Here is a 21135-nt window from a genome sequence, read left to right on the forward strand (position 1 = left end):
ATCCAGAGAAGCATCCTCTTGTTCCTGTGCTTGGAAGCTGCACCCCTCATTGCACGTGAGCCCTCGACGGAACAAGGAGCCATTTTTGACCCACCCGCCAGCCCCTTATGGCAATGATCAGTACTGCAATAAAGTTAATTTTGTTTGGATAATTATCGTTTTTCTCCCGGTCTAGTGGTTAATAAAAATGTCAATGTTGATAATGCAATAAAATTATTTGCCTCATATCGTTGCTCAGTTGAACAGAGTTCAGTTTAAGGGAAGATGTGTTGAATGTTTAGTAAGTGTTGCAATGTAAAGTTTATTTTTCTTTCTTCAATAGGTAGTTAAACGTTGTATTTACTTTTTTGGTTGGGCGGTAAGGTCATGATCGGTGAGCAGTAATTTCAAGATCCCTAGAGGGGGGGCGCCACCCCTTGTGGATTGTGTTGGGAGGGGGTGACAGGCATCCCGGCCATATTAGTGGTTTTCTCCGGAAGCTCCAACTTTTGTGCAGTGGCGAGCAAGATTGTTAGCTATACATCGGCTAGAATTTTCTGTTTTTTCATGTCGAGGGGGGAGGAGGCGGCAATTAGCAACCAGGATGTGGGCGCCGGTGGCGGAATGGGTTAGATAAAGGAATAGCAATTTTTTGGCCGCATTATCATTTTCTATTCCTCCTTCTCTGTTCTGCTTTCTTTATTTTCAATCCCTGGGAATGTTTTGCTGTACCGCTTCCCTAACTTATTTAATGACTTTCTTTTTTATTCTGTATTAATCACCAATTCTGCTGTGTAAGTAGGAATTTGTATTGTTAAATGTTTGGCCTCAATAAATAAAATAAAAAATAAAAATAAAAAAACAAAAGTTAGCACTTATTAACCCCTTGCATGCTCATGATGACCTCACCTCATCATGAGCTACATGGCTCCGGTGCTCATGACGAGCTGAGCTCGTTATGACCATTAGAACGCTAGCATGCTGGGATAATTCCCCTGCTGTGCTGAACGTTCTATTGAAACGGGTGTGGCTGTGACGAGCTCAGTTCGTCATAAGCACAGGAGCACTGTAGCTCATGATGAGCTAAGCTCGTCATGAGCACCAGGGCGCTGTGGACGCCCTCCCCCCCCCAACCCAGCACAGCAGGAAAATTACCCCAGCAGCCAAGGGTTTAAATGTAATATTGCAACCCAATGTTATACTATGGGAGAGGTAGGCCTCATAGTACTGAAAAACGAATTTAGAAGTTTTTCATTACCAGGACATGTAAAACTTAAAAGAACATGTTCACTCTTTTAATTACATTTCACCAGTGCTTAATGTGTGCTGGTGGTTTCTAGTGCTTAGCGCCAGCACCTATTTCACAGGGCTTGGTCTATAGAATTTCTCTCTCCTGGGTGAGAGGACCAGGAGTTATTAAAAATAAATGTACATGTCCTGTTCTCCTTCGGTTTAGATGTCTGAGGGTATGTCTCCAGAGGATAGCACACCCTGGTACAGGCATGATGACTGCATCATGTTAGTGATGTCAGCAGTGCGCGTGTGCCTTTCACCAAGGAGGATCATAATTCCCATTGGATTAATGTGACTGAGGGTAAGCTGATGGGTGAGCTGAAGGTGAGGCAGGTTGGAAAAAACTTAATGCGACATCATGGAATAAATTAAAATGTGTAGAATACTTTTTTAACAGCTCACATGCACTGAAGTGAAAGTGAAACCAGCAGACATAGGTCAGACATATGTTTTTCTGCTTCTTGCATGCTTGTGACCTGGGCCCACTACAAACTGCAGTTCCTGTCAGATCTTTGCATTCTCTTGCTATTCTGCACTGGCAGCACTGTAGAAAAACTGCCAGGCCTGGCACCCTAATTGGTGTGCTGCATTAGCTTGGCAATAGGCATTACAGGGAGCAACTGTGCATCAGGGCATGGCAGGCCAAGCTGGACTTTAGATGCCTTCCTGGCCTGTACAGTTACCAGCTGTGATCAGCCATCATCATGGCGCCCCCCCCCCCACTGAGCAGGTAAGATAAGCAACATGTGGTACTTGGCAAGGTCGCATTGGGTAACATATTTATTTAATTATAGCGCAACATGACTTCTTCATTTTGCAATTTTTAATGAAAAAACTTGGCCCAAGGGAAGTAGAGCATGTTAAAAGAGACAGAGACTACTTACCCATTATTTCTATGCACAGGGAGATAAATTGATTTGTCCAGAATGGCAGGATATTCAGCAGAGGCCAAGATTTGAACATGGATTCCCAATCCCCACGTAAGCAGGTCTGACCAGTCACAGTTTCCTCCTTTCTGTAGCGGAAATGCTCTTAGTGTTTCAACCTTTGAGCTCACATTTGCTGAATCTGTAAAAAATAAGCTGGGCTACTGGACTAGCAGCAATGGGCTCACCTTTAGGTGGTTAAATTGGAATTTCCAAGTAATACCTTGCAAGCTAAAGTGAACAACAATGGGCCCGATTCACTGAACTAACTTACAACAAATTCCTAAACTTACTACTTTTGGTATTCATAGAAGGCATTTAGTAGTCTTAAATTATGATTTTGTCTTAAGTTATGATTTTGTCTTAAATTATGATTTTGTCCTAAGTTATGACTTTGTCTTAAATTATGATTTGGTCTTAAGTTAAGATTTTGTCTTAACTTAGTGTTTTGTCTTCAGTTAGGATTTTGTCTTAAGTTAGGATTTTGTCCTAAGTTAGGATTTTGTCTTAAGTTTGGATTTTGTCTTAAGTTAAACTTAAGTTTAACTTAAGTTTGTCTCAAGTTTAACTTAAGACAAAATCCTAACTTAAGACCAGGAATTCTCTTCTATCTATGACTGGCATGTGTTCCCTGAGGTCTTTGAGTACATTTAGATAGATATTGCTTCTGAAAGTACCTTTCAGGATCAGTGGGTCCTCAATCTCTTTCTACTTCTAGTAAGAATCTAGATCTTCTTCTTAAATAGACAGCTGTTAAAGGATATTAACCTTGGGAAAGGATAGTGGTGGGAGTGGGCCTTTGCCTGATGAGATCAGGGCCTCATCCAGAAAATTCTGCAGCACACAGAACACTGCTCAGCTTTCTCTAACCGCTCTCCATCATGCAATGCAAGTCACAGTTGGAAAGATCTGTCCCTTTAAAATGTATTCCCTAATGATCATGCTAGAAAAGTAGATTTTGACATTACATATAGAACATGACAATTATAGTTTCAGTGAAGTATTTTCCAGACTGTTGAATCACAAAAAAGCAAGTCATTTTTTAGATGTATCCCTTTTTGTGGATATCATGCTTTTTCTTCTCATGATAAATTGTCACTACAAATGCAACACATCGATGTCTCACACATATGCACACCGAAGCCATGTAAATGTCACACATATAAAACTGAAAACTTGGCAGCTTTGAGTAAGGGTAGGTGTATATGTCCTTGCTGATTCTGGGAGTGTATGCATGTGTGTCTGTAATTTGTGGATTCTGGTTGGTGTGTATTTTTCTAATTCTGGTGTTGTGGGGGGGGGGGTGTTTGTATGCATTGCGATAGAGGTGGGAGACGACACAGAAAGCTTTGGTGTCTCCATGCCATGAGGGAAAGAAAGTCATGCCTGCCTTGCAACCATTGTAATAGAAAAAAACAACAAAAAAGAGTGAATGTCTCATTAAACTGGCTTGAATATTTTTTCTTTTCAAAGAGTGCACTCATGGCTTTGTCTTCTCTGAGGTTGTTGGATTGTCGATAAAGGTGATTTTCTGCCTGTCAACACTAGGAGACATTGGGCCTGATTCACGGAACTAACTTAAGACAAAATCCTAAACTTACTACAATTTACTCATTTTGGTATCCACAGAAGGCACTTACTCATTTTGGTATTCACAAAAGGCACTTTGGACCCGATTCACAGAATTAACTTAAGACAAAATCCTAAACTTACTACCATTTTGGTATTCACAGAAGGCACTTACTCATTTTGGTATTCACAGAAGGCACTTACTCATTTCGGTATTCACAGAAGTTAGGAGTCCTATGCATTTAGAACTCCTAAATGCCTTCTGTGAATACCGAAAGTCTTAAAGTTAGCATTTTTCTCAGTTTAGGAGCAGTAGGACTCCAAAATGACTCCTGTGAATACAGAAAGTCTTAAAGTTAGGATTTTCTCAGTTTAGGAGTCCTAAATTTAGGAGTCCTAACTTTACTACTCCTAAACTGAGAAAAATCCTAACTTTAAGACTTTCGGTATTCACAGAAGGCTTTTAGGAATCCTAAAGTTAGGAGGCCTAACTTCCGTGAATACCGAAATGAGTAAGTGCCTTCTGTGAATTCCAAAATGAGTAAGTGACTTCTGTGAATACCAAAATGAGTAAGTGCCTTCTGTGAATACCAAAATGGTATTAAGTTTAGTTCTGTGAATTGGGCCAATTGTTTCCACAGGGCAATGTCTACCTGTGTGGACTGGCAAATAGTATTTTACAGGAGGAGCTCTGTCTGTCATTACATGTGCAGGCGTGTTGGTAGGAGAATCTGTGAACGTGAGTGCTAGAACTGAGTGTCTTTACAGGATGACCTCTGCCTATCAGTACCAGGAGATGGTGCCTCTGTGCGTCTATCTGGGCCTATGAGTACAGGTACCCCAGCATCTCTCACACCAGAACAGGTGGCGCTCTGTGCATCACGCAGGTCCAAATACTCGAGTTCTTGTCAGTTTGTTAATGAAGGTGTGCAAGGGATTTACTCGCATTCACAAAAGGTTTATGCACGACATTAATCCCAGGACTACAGATCTTGTTCCCCCAGTTGGTGGGGGAGAACAGGTAAGAAGCTTGTTTGTGGAAACAGAGGGTGTCCTCCCTTTTGGTAAGCGTCTCTCTAGAGTGTGTACGAGTGTAGAGAAACTTCTAACTTCACCTTTGTCGTACTTTCTTGAAGCAGAGTCCGAAACTTTATAAATCCCAGCCTCCAGTGCACTGTGCACTGGCTCTTTGCCATGCACGGCTACTAAGAAAACTACTTTTCCTTGACATTGGTCCTGGGCCTCGAAGTTGACTTCAAGGAATGATGGCTGTTGGTATTAACTCTCCCTAGTATTTGCTCAAATAAATGTTATTTACAAAAGCTAAGTGCTGCTGTTTGAATGCGCCTGTCTGACGAGATGGCGGACTCTGTGAAGTAAGGGTGTTCTTAAATGTCTCATAGCACAATTATTTAGAAATGAAGGCATTTCTAGGGAAGTGAACTGAACTCCGTTGTCATTGGGAATCTCTTCTGGTAACCCTTCCCTTGAGAATTCTTTTTCAAAACTTTTGATCACCTTCTTGGTGCTAGGTTCAGAAACTGGTTCAACATCAACCCACCTTGAGAGATGATCTACCATTACTATGAAATGTCTCATACAATTGGGTAAAATGTGATATTGCCCCAAAAAGTCTACTACATTACACTGCCAAGGTCTTCCAGGACAAATAGTTACTACCTCTACCTGTCGTTCTGTTGCTAGAGCTTTGACACTCAATTTACACTTTACACAATTGGACACAAACTCTTCAATTTCAATATCCATTTGTGGCCACCAGACCCTTTCCCTGACCTTTCTTTTAGTTAAAGTGTAACCCATGTGACCACAATGTGCTAGTTCTATTATTTGTTGCCAAAAACAAGAAGGCGCAACAAGCTTGTCTCCACTAAATTATCATTTTCTATGGACAACTTTTTTTCTCACAAATGCTGACATCTCCTACATAAGAAATGAAAAAGTCCTCAATTTCTGATTCGCATTCTAAATTTTCAGATTCCTCAATTTGAAGTCTAGATAAGCAGTCTGCTCGAGAGTTTTTCCCATCTGGTATGTACTCAATTGAAAAGGTATATTCCAATAATTTTGCTGCCAATCTGGAATTCTGTCTGTGGTACATTTCACCTGTTTACCAGAAAGTATATTCACTAGAAGACAATGCCCAGTTTTTGTACAAAAGGTCTACCCCACACGTGTGCTTTACATTTTTCCACACTCCATACACACACTAAAAGTTCCTTTTCAGTCACTTAGTATTTGCATTCTGCTGGTCTTAAAGTTCTTCAGGCAAAACCTACATTAAACTAATGACTCTTTTTAACTTGAGAGAGGACTGTTCCAAGACCATATTCACAAACATCAAACATCACCACTGTAGTTCTGCCGTCAAGGAATTATTGTGAAGCTGGAACATTCACAATTTCATTCTTGATAATTTTACATGTATGTCCACGCGTGTCTGACCACCCACACTCAGCATTTGTTTTAAGAGTGTCCTAAAACATTATGGCAAATTTGCAAAATGCTTTAAAAACTAAGCATAAAATTCACATCGAACTACAAATGAAAGCAGTTGTTCCTTGTTTTTGGGAGCAGATGCATTCAGTATGCTTTTTACAAGACATGGTTTTGGTTTTACTCCTTGATCAGAAAAAACATGACCTAATTTCCCTGGTCTTGAAAATACATTTATCTTACTGCAAAGTTGCACCTCTAGACTCAAGCATGCTCAGGACTTTAGTCAACATAATTTTGTGTTCAGATTCACTTTTTGTAAACACTAGAATATCATCTTGAAATATTGCTACTTGTGTAAAACCATGAAACATTTCAGACATCAATCCCTAAAAAACGATGCCAAATGGCACCCTACAAAATTGGTACGAACCCTCTAAAGTAACAAAAGCAGATAGATGATGGGAATCTTTGTCTAATTCGACCTGGTGATAGGCACACCTAATAACTAACTTTGTAAACCAACTAGAATGTCTAATCTTTGTGATCAGGTCTTGTATTCTGGGTAGGGGAAAAATTGTCTCCACCCGAATGGCTTCATTAACACTCCTCAAGTCCCCACACATTCTGAGTTCACCTGACTTCTTCTTAGCCAATACTATAGGAGATAACCACAAAGGGCCTTCCACTTTTTCTATGATGCCTTGTTCACACATGTTCCTCAGCATATTTGATAGTTATTTTCCAAAACTTAAGGGGATATTGCGTAATTTGTGTTTTACAGGTAAAACATCTTTCTTGACTCTTACAGCATAAACAAAGTCAGTTATTTTCCCTAACTTTTCTTGAAAAACTTTTTGTAATTTGCCCTCCCAGTTATTTTCCAAGATTAGTGACACACTTAATATTATGCTTTTCAATGGTGACTGAATTACAGGAACGAGGTCTGATTGTCATGTTAAACTCTGCTTTGTGAATTAAACCTAGGACATTTATACCTTTACGTGCAACATACAACTTCCGTTTGATGGAGGAATGTTATAGTTTGATGGTTGACCAGAAATGGCCAATCAAATCTACCTTGATTCAAAAGTTATTTTCATTAGGTCTGGAGGTAATAGAGGCGACTTGATGCACAACTGTGTCTACTAAAAGTTTAACTGGAACCCCATTAACCCATACCTCAATTTAAAAATCAGCTACCAGAGAAGCTTTGTCTTGCTTCTCACATTTTACTCCTAATAGTAATTCTTTGTGTGCCTCATTGTTTGTCATTGCCATCAACTTCATAAACTTCACTAACTACACACTAAACAAAATGTTGTTTTTTTCTCCTCTGCACAGCTTTAAGAATTGACCCATTTTTACCAGATTTCCTGCACTGTTGCCCATGTGCAGAACAAAATTTGAATGTCGAAATATGGTTGGGTGACCCACATCTGAAGCAACTAACTCTCTGTGTATGGAAATTTTGGAGATTAGGTTTAGTTACACTCTTGCTCTTCTTATTTTTTAAGGTTCTTGCTGGTTTGTTTATAACTGCACCTGAAATAGATGTTTTAATAATATATTCTTCCAAAAATTTCACATCTTCACAGGAACCCTCTATACTTTTAGCTACATCAATAGCTTTGTCTAAAGAAGGATTTTTGCATGTAAGCAGACGTTCCTGAATTTTCTTTGAACTGCATCTTATTACTAATTGATCTCTGATTAGTTGTGACGTAAAATCCTCAAATTCACAAGTGGCAGCTAATACTTTCAAGGCAGTGACATATGTGTCTATACTTTTTGAAGGCTTTTGCACTCTAGTAAAAAACTTAAATCTATGAGCTACTAGATTTTTAGTCTTGGAAAAATATTTATCAAGCTGAGCAATGGTAGTATCAAATTAATCAAGTTCTGTCTCATCCAGATCTTGATATTCAGGTAAACGGTCAAATATGTTTTAACCCTGAATTCCCAACTGATAGTACATCAAGCCTTTTTTCTTTCTGGTTTGAATTTTGTTGCATTAATTGCTACTTAATAAACCTTGATGGAATAAATTCAAAATGTCCATTCCAGAGGTGGTTCACCAGGTTCAAGAACGGTGCAGGAGAAATGCTTTGTATAACTTCTTATTTTCTAAGAAATTGCAAAGGTGCTGAGATATAAACTTGAAAGAGATGTGCAAATTAATGGGAAATGCATTTGCACCAAGTGTGCACATCTTTGAATTGTGGACTTGCACCAAGCGTGCAAATCATTGACATATACTTGCACCAAGCGTGCAAATCACTGAAGTGTAAGCTTGAGCAAACAAAGTTTAAAGCTGGCTTTGTGTGAAATGATACAAGTGATATAAGATATGCCATACTGTAGGAATCTGCTGGAGGCTGTGTTGCAGAGTAACGCTCTATCGTGGCTCTCAGGAAATAGTGGAACGACATTGCGCAGAGCGAAGAAGCAAAGCGGATGGAGAGCAGTGGCTCTGAAATCTCTTACCAAAGAAACACGTAGAGCTGGCGGGATGCTTATGGTAAATGGTGAATTTTGTTGCGCACATATATGGGAAATCAAAGAGCCACTCTATAAAGTTCTATAAAATAGCAGTTCTATAAAATTATGTTTTCATTTAGGATTTGCTCACTACTAACAAGCACTCAATGCTTGATATTTTTGATGCCACTTGCGCTCAAGTTAAAAGTCGATTTGACCTTCCTTAACGTGCTTTGGGAGCATGGGCTCGTGTGGAGCTCATGATTGGCATTGCATGGAATGTTGTCTTTCAAAGAGAAAAGCAGCTTGGAAAAAAGTGAAGGCTTGATCATTTGCTAGGCAACTAGCGCAAATTACGATAAAATAAAGTTATAAAATGTGACAGAAGGAGAGCTTCTCCAGACTCGCATTGGGTCTTCTCCGGGTATCTTCCACAGTGAAGAGAAAGAGAGAAATAAGGTTATAGTTTGAAGAAGGAAAGTTGATTCCAGATCGTCGTCAGTTATGTAGAGAAGCAGGTTGTGTGAATAGTGGGTATCTAATCAGTAAGAGTATCTTCCTACAAAAGGGGCACTGCAGCAACTGACACATAAAATCGCAGAGCCCCAGTGACATCACAGCATTCCATGTTAAACCTTCCAACTTACACATTACCATAAAGCTGTGAGGTGTTAATTAGCGATCCTGTGGACTTAAAAAGGAACATCTGAGATGCATGAAAAGGAGCCTGTGATGTGCTGCAGGGTAGACCAGTGAGCTGTGGGGAAGGAGACGAGGAAGGATCTTGGGAACTGCCAAAGGAGGTTGTGACTTCTGAGATTGAGCCTGTTAGGTGCAGGTGAAATGAGCCTGTAAGATCCTGGAAGTGGACTCATTGTGCAAGGAAACTGTTGAGGCGCCAGCTAAGGGACCTAAAAGGTACATGTGCAGAAGCATTTGGGTTGCTATGGAAGGAGCCTGCAGGGTACAAGTGAAAGTTCCCCTGAGGTGTTGAAGAAGGACCTTAAGAACTGGTGATGAGGCTTTTCCGCTCAAACCTGTAAGTACATTTAGTGGTGTAGAGCATTTCCATTCTCTAAGCAGTCATAAACATACTTTGAAGTCATTTGGGCACACAAACATGGACTACTGCCTATCCAAACATTGTAGGAAAGTTCAGATTCATTTTTAAGGAAATCGGGAGTTTAATTTCTTTTGAAATTTCTGTGACTGTTTATTTCGAAAGAAGTGTTTCATGAGAAAAACTTGCTCACATCATGTGACACTGTTCAATGTGCTGAACCCCTATATTACATTAACCTTCAATTTAAGGATTCATACAATATTTAAAAACATGTTCATTATTGTAGTGTTTTCTTTTCTTTGCAACGGGTATCAGTTTGCATTGGCTGTGGATCCCAGAGGTAAAACAAGATCATTGCAAGGGTTCAATATGTCCACATTTATTAGAAGAAATAGCAGAAAGAAATAGCAACTATCTGAATTATAAGGGTAGTTCTTATCAACAAGTTGCCTTTGACTTTCCCAAAGTTAAAATATGGGCTGATGGGGTGATGAGAACCATGATTGCAGAAAACCTATAAATATGGTACCCTGCCCATCATCCAAACTCAAATGGAAGTGCTTCTTGATTTTAATGTTATTGTCAATGGGCTGAAAAAGGCTAGCTAAAGGCATAAATATATTTCTGTACATGAATTCCACATATTTACTGCATTGTCTCTGCAGATTCGTACCAATAATAAATGCTATTTCCACTAAATATTTTATCACGGAAATGGGGTCCGAGTTATGTTTTCTTCTTAAATTGTCCATGGGTGAGTTTTTATTTATTTCAAGATCAAGCCACGAGTACAACAAAACAAGCTGAGCTTCCACGAGAGGCAATCATATGGCACCCTGTAAATCTGACAAATCTCCCTTTGCCTGGAAAAACAAGTATAAGGTAGTCTATATATGTTGTAAAGTGCTTGTCCGTCCTGGCATGGGTTTGCACCATGTAAAACATCCAACAATAAAATGCCGATTCTGCCTGTCACCCCTACTCTAATCTTATCCGATATGAATGACGGAAAAAGTATTAACATTAGATGTCAGGCTAAGATACATATCTAATCATTTTGGCGGGATTGCACCGTGTGAAACTGGAGAACCGGAGCTCAATCCCAGCTTGCCTACGTGCCTGAACAATATGATCATTGACAAATGCTTTATTTCACCTAGCTACCTTTTTTTCATTATCACATAAGTGAGGACCTTCAAATACATAAGCTCAGGATGTATCCTGCACAAAAATCTTTCTTGTCCTTGAATTAATAGCCTGTAAATGTGATAAATCTATAATAAGAATGCAGGCCTAATTGTGTGTTATCGGCACAGGAATCTTTCTCACTTCATGTTGAAAAACTCACTTTTAATAGGTGCTTTTCAAATAGGATGGTGTACTAATATGAAGCAAAAACAAATATTAGTTTTTTTTAAATTTTCAACATACCTATCCTATTTTAACACAATGTTTGCTGCACGATTTTCATTCCAAATATTTTCAAGTCTTCGCGTTTGTAGGGGCAATTAGAGCCAGAGCCGACACTTGTCAAGGGTCTGAAATGGTTCTCCCTGTTAATCTGTTGGTTTGCCCACATCTACCTTGCAAGGACTCAGTACATGAGCCTCCTTCAGGCCTAAACATCTTAGAACCTCCTGCAGGCAAGTGAATCATCAGCACACTTTCAGTTGTGTGATGAACATCTTCGGATTTGAGACAGTCAGTGACTGTCCAAGGTCTAACTCAGTACTCACCCAACTATTCTATCCAGAAAGCTCAAAGTCAGTACATAGTTTTTCATTGTAGGTCCAAAAAACAGGAAGGTCTCTGATAGTTTCAGATGACATGGTAGTGGACCTCTTAACAGTGATGAACAGAGCTCCCAACAGAGCCCGGCCCCTACCTTTTTATTTTTGGCCTAGGTTCTAGGACTTTTTGGGGGAGATTACATTAATCTGTTCTTTATGATAAGGTACAAATCTTTCATTAAAAGTAATAATTTGAACATATGCCTCTTGTGTGAATCTCTGGTTTGTCTGTGTGAAACAGAACTATGGGCCTGATTTGGATCTCGGCGGATGGGTTACTCTATCACAATGTTGACAGATATACCGTACCCTAAAATATGAATCCTATTATGTCCAATGGGATTTATATTTTGGAGTAACCTGTCCGTCAAGATCTAAATCAGGCCCTACATTTGGAAACATCAGTTAAGTTCTAGTTTTTTTTCTATTCCAAATAATAATAAATGCACATGTATTGCTCCAGGGGAGTGAGTAAAAGTATCATGACTGTTAGACTTGGCTGTCTCTAGTTGGCAGTGGTATACACTTCTGACAAATAGGGACTCACCTCCTCTAGTCAGGGCAAGGGGATCACACACTTAGATAACCCCTGCTCACCCCCTTCGTAGCTTGGCAAAGCAGACAGGCTTATCTCAGAGGCAGTGCGTTAAGCATTTATGACCACATACAGTAATAAAGTGAATACACTACAAATGGACACGACATAGCAGTATTATAAAAATAAGGATTTTTATATAAGGCTTAGCAGAAGACCAAATAACGACAAAAATATACCACAATCTTAATAAATACTTTTGAAAGGAAAATAATAGTGAACGTGTAGTTTCTTCTTAGCACAAAGTCTTTAGTATCAAAAGTAACTCTTCTTCTTTAAAACACAGTTCTTGGCAACAGTGTAACCCACACGGGAGTCACACGACGCCGAGGCAAAGTTAATCCAAAGGGTTCGGCGTCGACCGCGAGGAGCGCTACGTCGAGTCCGGAGTCGCACAGACCCCCACAACACAGTACCTTGGAAAAGCGAAGCACACGATGCTCAGCGGCGTCGAGATGTCCATCGTCGCTTCGATCCGGCCTCGGAGTCTGGGCGACCTGCAGCGGCGTCTACAGATGTCAGGCAGGAGCAGCGCTCACGAGGTGAAGCAGGATACGACTGCTGGCGTCGATCGGGCCCGGCGGCCGGCATCGAGGAAGCGGAACACTGGAGCGTTACTCGCGATGTCGAGCTGGATTCGGCGGCGTCCGTCGGCACCGAGATTGCTGGTTTCTTTAAGAGGTGCTGGATTCTCAAGTTCCAGCAACAAGCACTTTTAGCAGATGAAGTCCTTTAGCCCTGTGACTTCAACAGGAGGCTGGCACTCTTCCAGCCCTTGGAGTTTTCTTTAGCAAAGTTTGAGAGTACACACTCAGTTCCTCTCTCCTGGTTCCTTGGCAAAAATAAAGAAGCAACTGCAGGATTCCCCCAACAAACAGCACACTGGCAGAAGGGGTAGGCAAGTCCTTGGATCAGCAGGCTTCTTGTCCCTGGTTCAGGTTTCCTTGTCAAAAGTGATCTAATTTCTTGGTTCAGGGGTCCTTCTCTTATACCCCTTTTTGGCTTTGATCCCTTTGTCCATGCAGGGGAATTTCCCCACATCCTGGGTCTGTGCTGGGTGTAGCCAGGCAGAGGCACCTGGCCTATTCACTGAGCAGGGCTGGGTCCTCAGACGCCCAGCAGGAGGTGGAGCCAGCATTGTCACTGGCAGGAGCAGAGCTATCGGACTCCTGGTAGGAGGTGGGGCCAGCATTGTATCAGGCAGGGCAGGCTATCAGGAACTACTCTCCCCCTACTCTTAATGCAAATGTCCCATTCATCCCATACTGACTCACTCAGACCTCTGGAGCCACCCAGCTCCTGTCATACACACACCAAACCAGCAGAAAACAGAAATAGTTAGACAAGAAAATAGCCACTTTCTAAAAGTGCTATTTTCAAACCCAGAGTCCAAAAACCATCCACACAAACGGATGCGTTATTAAACCCCGAGTTCAGGGATATCAAACTCGACATTGCACCATGCTCCCCGAGCAAGCTAGGATTATAGCAATAATAATCCTGGCAGCCCATTCTAACTAATGGAGAGCAGGTTACCTCGCAATAGTGAAAAACGAATATGGCTGTAATTCACTATTAGGACATGCCAACTTGGTCAGGCCTGTCCTACCTTATACTTACAATGCACCCTGCCCGTGGGCCTACCGTAGGGGTGACTAACATGAAGTTAAGGGAAGGTTTAGGGACTGGCAAGTAGGTGTACTTGCGCAGTCAGCGTGACAGCACTAGACTGCACGTAGGTCTAGCAATGGCAGACCTTTAGACATACTTTTACTAGGTCGCTCTTGTGGGTGGCACAACATGTGCTGCAAGCCCACGAGCAGCATTTGTATTTACAAGCCCTGGCACTCCTGGTGCACTAGACTAGGGACTGACAGTAAACCAAATAAGCCAAACATGGAATTCAATCAATACAGCAATTTTACATAGGGAGCACTTGCACTGTGGCACTGATCAGCAGTGGCACAGTGCCCAAAGCGGTATACCAGCAAAAATATCGTAAACAGAGGAGGCAAACAGAAAAGAAAATGGAGAAGAGACTCAAGCCAATGATGTCAGTTCTAACAATGACCGATTGGTAATACTCTTTTTTTAGTGTTTCTCTAAAATGAATCACTTTTAGGGAATACTCAACTAATTATGAACTAAACCCCTTTGCCCACTGGAAGTGATAAATGGCTCATTCAACTGCATTATAATATTTAAAACTGCATTTGGTCCCCAGGCCCACTAGTATCATTTCATTCACAGGCCCTGGGTATATGGTATACCACTCTATTAGGGATATATGAGTAAATTAAATATGCCAATCAGATGTACGCAAAGTTTGTCATATTTTAGGGAGTGCACACAAGTGCTTTAGCATTGACTAGCAATGGTAAATTGCAAAGAGTCCTAAGGCTAAAACTAATAATTCAGCAAAAACAGCAGGGTGAAGGCTAACGGTTTGGGGGAAGAGCACCTTAAGGCTGACACGTCTAACACTTGTGTCCTCCAGGTGAAAGACCTACCCAACCTCCTGGAAGCTCTCATCACCTAGGCGGAAGGACCTGGACAGACCATCAGCATTGAAGTGGCCTGACCTGGGATGGTGTTCCTCAGTGAAGTCCTTTCCCTGAAGGGAAATGGACCACCACAATAGCTTTAAATTCTCATCCCTCTGGGACACCTAATGGGTCTGTAATGTATCTGAACCTGGAAGTGAGTCCTAAAGAAGTATGGTCTCAGTTTCTTCAGTGCCCAGACCACAGCAAAGTCTTCTCTTTCAATAGCACTCCACCTCTGTTCCCTGGGAATTAGCCTTCTAGAGATGAAAGTTACAGGTTTATATAGGCCTTGCTCTGAGGCATCAGGTTACACAATGCATTTCTGGGAAAAGTAAGATTGCTTGAGAACAGGTGCTGTACACATGTCCTGTTTAAGGGTATCAACCGCTTTCTGACAGCCCTCTTTTCAGATCACCTTTTTGAATTGCCTCGTTTAGCTTAGTTAAGAGGCCCAAAAGGGTGCCATATACCTTAATATACCTCCTGTAGTAACCAGTGAGGTTCAGAAGGCCCTCACTTGTGTGTAGGTACACAGGGCTCATAGGCCTGAATAGCCTTTATTTTGGCCTGGAGGGGCTGCACTCTACCCCCACCAAGGTATTCCAAGTACACCATAAAACCCTGCCCTATCTGGCTCTTGCTGGCCTTGATAGTCAGGCCTACCTGTTATAGGGCCTGAAGTACTTCTTGCAGGTGTAACAGATGACCCTCCCAGCTGCTACTGAAAATAGCTATGTCATCCAGATAAACAGCAATGTCTCCATCCCAGCTAAGACCTGACAGGAGCACTCTTCAATACAAAGGGCATCCCTCTAGACTGAAAATGGCCCTTTGTGGTAGAGAATGCTGACCGCTCTTTGACCCCTCAGTTTGGGCAATCTGCCAGTATCCTGAAGTAAGGTCAAACCTACAGAGGAACTTGGTAGCCCACACGTTATTTATATGGAATGTTAGTGTTACACTAATCACTGTATGGCACGGCACAAACACAAGTACTGGACATACCACTGAACCACATGGTGAGGAATTGGGTTGTTGATTGAATGGGGTATTATCTCTGCTCATATAACAGCCACAATCCCTGTCAGGGTGAACCACAAAAGTCATTAACCTCTCATTAGCCCTCTGTTAGCTTGGCACAAAAGCAGTTATACTTAAATTCAATGTGTAAAATATGTATGCCTAAAATGGTTATAGCTCATGCATAGCAGGTTGTAGACATATTCAAAAGGCTACACTTTTCAAAAAATATTTATGGTGCACCCGGGGTATTACTCTCTGGACTAGAGTGGAAGGAACATCAATATATAGCATCCTCCCTAAGGGGAATGTCACCATAGGCACCACGTTATCATTGTAGTTCTTTATTGTTATTTCTTGCATATACCAGATCATATTTGTTTTGACTCTTTGAACTGGAGTACAGTCCATCAATTATTATTCATGACGAAGTCTCATCATAGAGTGGGTCTTGTATCATTTACCACAGACAGTTAATCGGTTTTCCTACGAATTAATCGATGTATTATTATTTTTTTATTCCTTTCCGGTTGTTTTTATTTGTCTAACATTCACACATAGGTCAGAATATTCTATTCATCCTTTTTGCTTTGAATTGTACAGATAGTTCTATCTTCATACTCGACCAACATGGCCGCCACTGTCTCACCAACATTGAACTTGATATCACAGCAGTCCGTTTTTCACGCATTTGCTAACCGCGTTTTCTAAGACTTTTATAGATACTCTGTTGATTGTATTGAAAGAGATTCTAGACACACGTATGAAGACTATTGAGTTAGTATACAATTTTCGGCAATAGACCGTTGGTAACCGGTTCCACCTTTGAGCACACAATATCTTAAACGCACTGCATTTTATAACAAGGCCCGGAGTCCAATCTTATGCATTATCCTTTATTGCTCCCCAAACAACAGCAGCAAATACTAGAATTTAGAACGCACATAACTTCTAGAACGTTGAACATGCTCACACTATCAGAACTGACAGCCATCTTTCTCGTTTGTTGCTCCTTAGACAACAGATGTCATAATTTAATTTGCTTAATACACTTGGGGAATGTTTTTTTTTAAAGTATTTAGTATTCATGATTACATGGGAAATGTAAACAATAGATTTTAAGAGGATTTAAAGATAGTAATAATAATTTTGCTGGGGTATGGAGATAAAATAAGTTAGAACTTCATTAATGTATTATTTATATGGATAGCGACCCTTTCAGTTATTGTGGATATTGTGTACTTGTTATATTTTAAGGGTTGAAATGTTTTTCAGTTGTGGCATAATTAATCAGGCATGATTACGATTAGATGTGGCAGTTGAACTGAGCGCGCGTGGCAAGTAGCGCAAGGCAAAAACAATGATTCAAGCGTATTCTGCATAATAAATCATGAACTATTACCGTTAAGATGTGGCAGATGATCTGAGCGCGCGTAGCACGAGGCACATGCATGGCTCGAGGGTCTTTGACGCAGGGCCATAACACAGGCCCCCGCAGCCCAAGAGTTGCGGGGGCCCCTGTGCTCCAGGGGCCCCCTCAGCGTGGAGCCAGTAAGCACTACACAGACATCTGTGACAGTCTCGGAATTTTTGATAGGAAATGATAGCCAATTAATTACTACATAGGTTACATAACTTATGTTAAGATATGCTGACACTCACTCTAGCAGACTTCATAAATTAAACAGGGGTGGGGCGGGCTCTAGGGGCCCCCTCAGAGGAAATGGTGATGGTGTGCAGCACGCAGAGTTGCCTGCCTCCGCGTCTCCGCAGTCTTTCTCTTCACCCTTGGGGTTAGGCTGATGACCACCAATTGTCATGCGCTTCTCGGCTTGCACAATTAAAAGTATGTGTGCTGTGACTGGTGAGGTGAGGAGGCAACCCAGAGGTCAGAGACGACTGAGAGGTACCGTGCGACCTCCGGCCATAATTGAATTATTTCTAGCCCCTGGCTAGTGGCTATCCTTGCCCTGTCTTATCTTCTGCGGCCTGCAGGGGAGTCTGTCTGTTCCAGACCCAGAAGTTGAGGTGGGATGGAAGGGGATGCATGCATCATCATGGGTAGAGGGCGCCACGGGCGGGTGGACGGCCCGGGATTAAAATTCAAAAAGTAATATGGTCCCGGCCCGGTTCTGCTCAGTGGAGTTTGGAGACCGTGAAGTAAGTATGGGCGAATTTTGCGAATCTCGCGTTCGCGAATTTTGCGGATTTGCGAACTCGCAATCCGCAAAATCCGCGAATTCTTGTGAATTTGCGGATTTTTTTTGTGTTCGCAAGGATTTCTGCCAGTTCGCGAGGGTTTCGTACCAGTTCGCAATTGCGAACTTACATTTCGGCGCGCAACAGTCGCGATTATGTTGTTTCTACGTCTGGTTCATCATCACAGGTTCCCAGCACCCTCTGTTTCACCACTGCAACCCTCTGTTACATCAATGCCACCCTCTGGACCTGGTTCATCATTACTGTAGATTATGGGGGGGAAAAGCAAGCACACCAGCCCTGCTTCAACTGAGATGAATTAATTTGGGGTTAGTTTATTAATGAGTCACTGTTTTAAAATTCCAGTCTGACACCTGCTTCCTTATCTGTAATTTTGCTTTCTGTTGCAGTGCATTTTTTTTCCCCAGGACCTTTGTGGCCTACTTGTAGCTATTCTATGAGCCTGCTGTGAGGGTCAGAGCAGGGTCATACAATTGTTGCAACTAGCAACTGAATTCTGGAGGGGCCCCAGTCAGGAAGCACTACAGGGAATTGTTACTAATGATGAGTTTGAACTCTTGCCCCTGCCGAGTGCTTTCAGTTTTGAAAAACTCGTTTTTCTGCAATTTTGCGGGGTTCGCGGGGCGCGAACACGCGCGAGATCGGAAGCCGCAAATTTGTGCAAATATGCAATTTGTTTTTTTTGCGGCGTGTTAGTTGGCAAGGTTTTGTGCGTTTTTGCGAGCCGCTCGTAGCGCAAGGCGCGAAGTTACCCTCGCGGTCGTTCAAGGGCACAGCCATCTTGTTTGCCTGACGTATTTCCGTTTCCGGACGCGAAGTGTAATCTCGCAAAGTCTGCGGCTTGCCAATACAGTTTCGCGCGTGTTCGCAAGGAAAATCTTGCGCGAACTTACCTGCGCGGTCGTGAACGGGCGCGGCCATCTTGTTTCTCATTCATTGCTATGGTTCTGGGCATGGTCTTTGTATCCTCTGTCAATCTCTGCCATCCTTTGCTTGTTTGAAGTTTTTTTTGATCTATTTTACTTATTATCTATCCCTCTATTTTTCTAGCCCTATATTTTTGTGTTTACTGCTACTTTTGGTTAATTTTAAACTACTTTTGTAAACTCTTTTCTTTTCTTCTCTTCCCTATTCTATTTTCTTTATTCCTTTCCGCCCAGACCATGGTGAAGGGAGCCGGGAAGCATCCCGAGAAGGGGAAAGGTCCCGCACCCCGTGTCCGGCTCCCGTGCGGGCGTTTGAGGGGGGAGCTAGTGATGCCACGGGAGATCTTTACCCCGGAGGAGGTGGGCCAACTCGTTTTTTATGTTCAGCACCGCCTCCCCAGGACCATCATGGGAGGGGGCAAGATCAGTGCCGGGTACGGGGCCCGGGAGCGCCGGAAGCGGTGGGAGAAGGTGTGCCAGGCCATTTACCACCACTCTCGGGTCTGGCGCACCTACAACCAGGCCACCCACCGCTGGACGGATGTCCTGACCCGTGAGCAAGATCTGCTCGACCTCCTTGGCCTTGAGATCCCCAGGCTTGGTGAGTAGTAGTAGCTATGTCTTTACTACTATGTTTTCTCCTGCTGTGTTATTATATTGCAAATTTTGGTTTTTTACCAAGAGCAATAATGCTGCTCATTACATTGTAGGTAAATTATATTTCAAAATCTTCTGTGCATTTCAGGTACACTGCTCTCCTTCTTCTCAGTAGTGTTGTTGCTACTATGCTTATTTGTTTTAGATTTTGTGTTCATTTCATTGGCTTGTGAAATTATGTATGAGTGTAGTTTAAAGAACTGCGTAATGCTACACACTAAGGTTCAGATTTTTAATTACCGGCGCATCCCTGCAATGTAGCAGGGATGCGCCAGTAATTGTGCGTCACGCCACCATCACCCATGGTGCGCCATATTTACAATGCGGCGCACCATGTGCCCAAAACGTCACCAAAGCGTTACGCATCTGTGCCGTAAAGGCGGCGCATTGCTGGAGTTGCGTCGCAACGATGGTGCAGCTCCATCAATGCTCTGGGGTGCCCTATCTCCCCAATGCATCGTCAAGCCGTACGTGTGCTTCAAGCAGGCGCAGGGTTTGAGTCACGCATCATTGTCCTCAAAGTGACTGATTGAAATCTTGTAGATTTCCCTCAGCCACTTTTAGGATGCGTTCCTGCGCAGGAACGCCCTCCCTTGCGCCAGAACGCCCCCTATTGGCGCTGGGCTTTACAACGTGATGCATCTCCCATATGCGTCACGTTGTTAATATACGCCGCACCATTGCGCCTCTTTTGTGCTGTCGCTGCGTCACAAAAGTCACGCAACAATGGAGCAAAAGAGCCGCAAGGGGCTTCTAAATCAGCCCCTACAGACTCAAGTCCAGCCCTTCCTTTGTACACATGGCGATAAGAAGATATAGTGGTGGTGGATTAATAGTTTGAGTATTTTAATGACTGGTTAATGTAGTAGGAAACTTTAGTGTTGTCGCTGATCTTCAATCACGATGGACTTTGGCTGTCACTTTGCGTGCTGCGGACTGCTGCCTGCCAATCCTAGGCAAACCTTTTTAGTACTTTGTTTAGTGAGTTACATAGGGTAGTTTCCAATTCGACGGTCCGCAAATCAAGCAATACTAAAGTAATGACGTAGTCGACCACATGAGATTGGTCAATAATATATCCCGTGGAGTCGTTCCCTATTTGCTATTTCGCAAAAATATTTCGTTACTTTGTTAGTTCTTTTGAAATGTTTGATTTGGTTGAGAAATATCATCCATGTTTTCTGTTTTTCTTTCTTTCATGTTGTACATCAGCTTCCCCCAGGGGCAAGAGGAGGACACAAGAGGAGGAGGAGGAGGGTGCTGTTGACGATGCAGGCCAGGACCGGGCAGGCGAGGGCTCCTTTGCTGGCCCCAGTAAGTTTTAATTTTAATATAGAGTACTTATTTTTTCCTAGCATTCCTCATTCGATTTTTTCTAAATCGTCTTTGATCTTCTTGTAGACAGGATCTAAATTCTTATCCTGCCTCGACTATGACTCTGTGTGGTATGTCTAGATTATTCTTATTAGTCTGTCTGTGTAGCTAACTAAGATTGCACATTTGGCATTTCCATTGGACTCCCATTCTAGTCAGCAATAGCTCTATGCACTCAGTGCAGTCCTCTGGGATTGTCCATAATGTATTTTCAAGTATTCTAAATGTTTATGCTTTGACCA

Source organism: Lissotriton vulgaris, chromosome 3_1 (assembly GCF_964263255.1).
Source record: "Lissotriton vulgaris chromosome 3_1, aLisVul1.2, whole genome shotgun sequence".
NCBI classification, from domain to species: Eukaryota; Metazoa; Chordata; class Amphibia; order Caudata; family Salamandridae; genus Lissotriton; species Lissotriton vulgaris.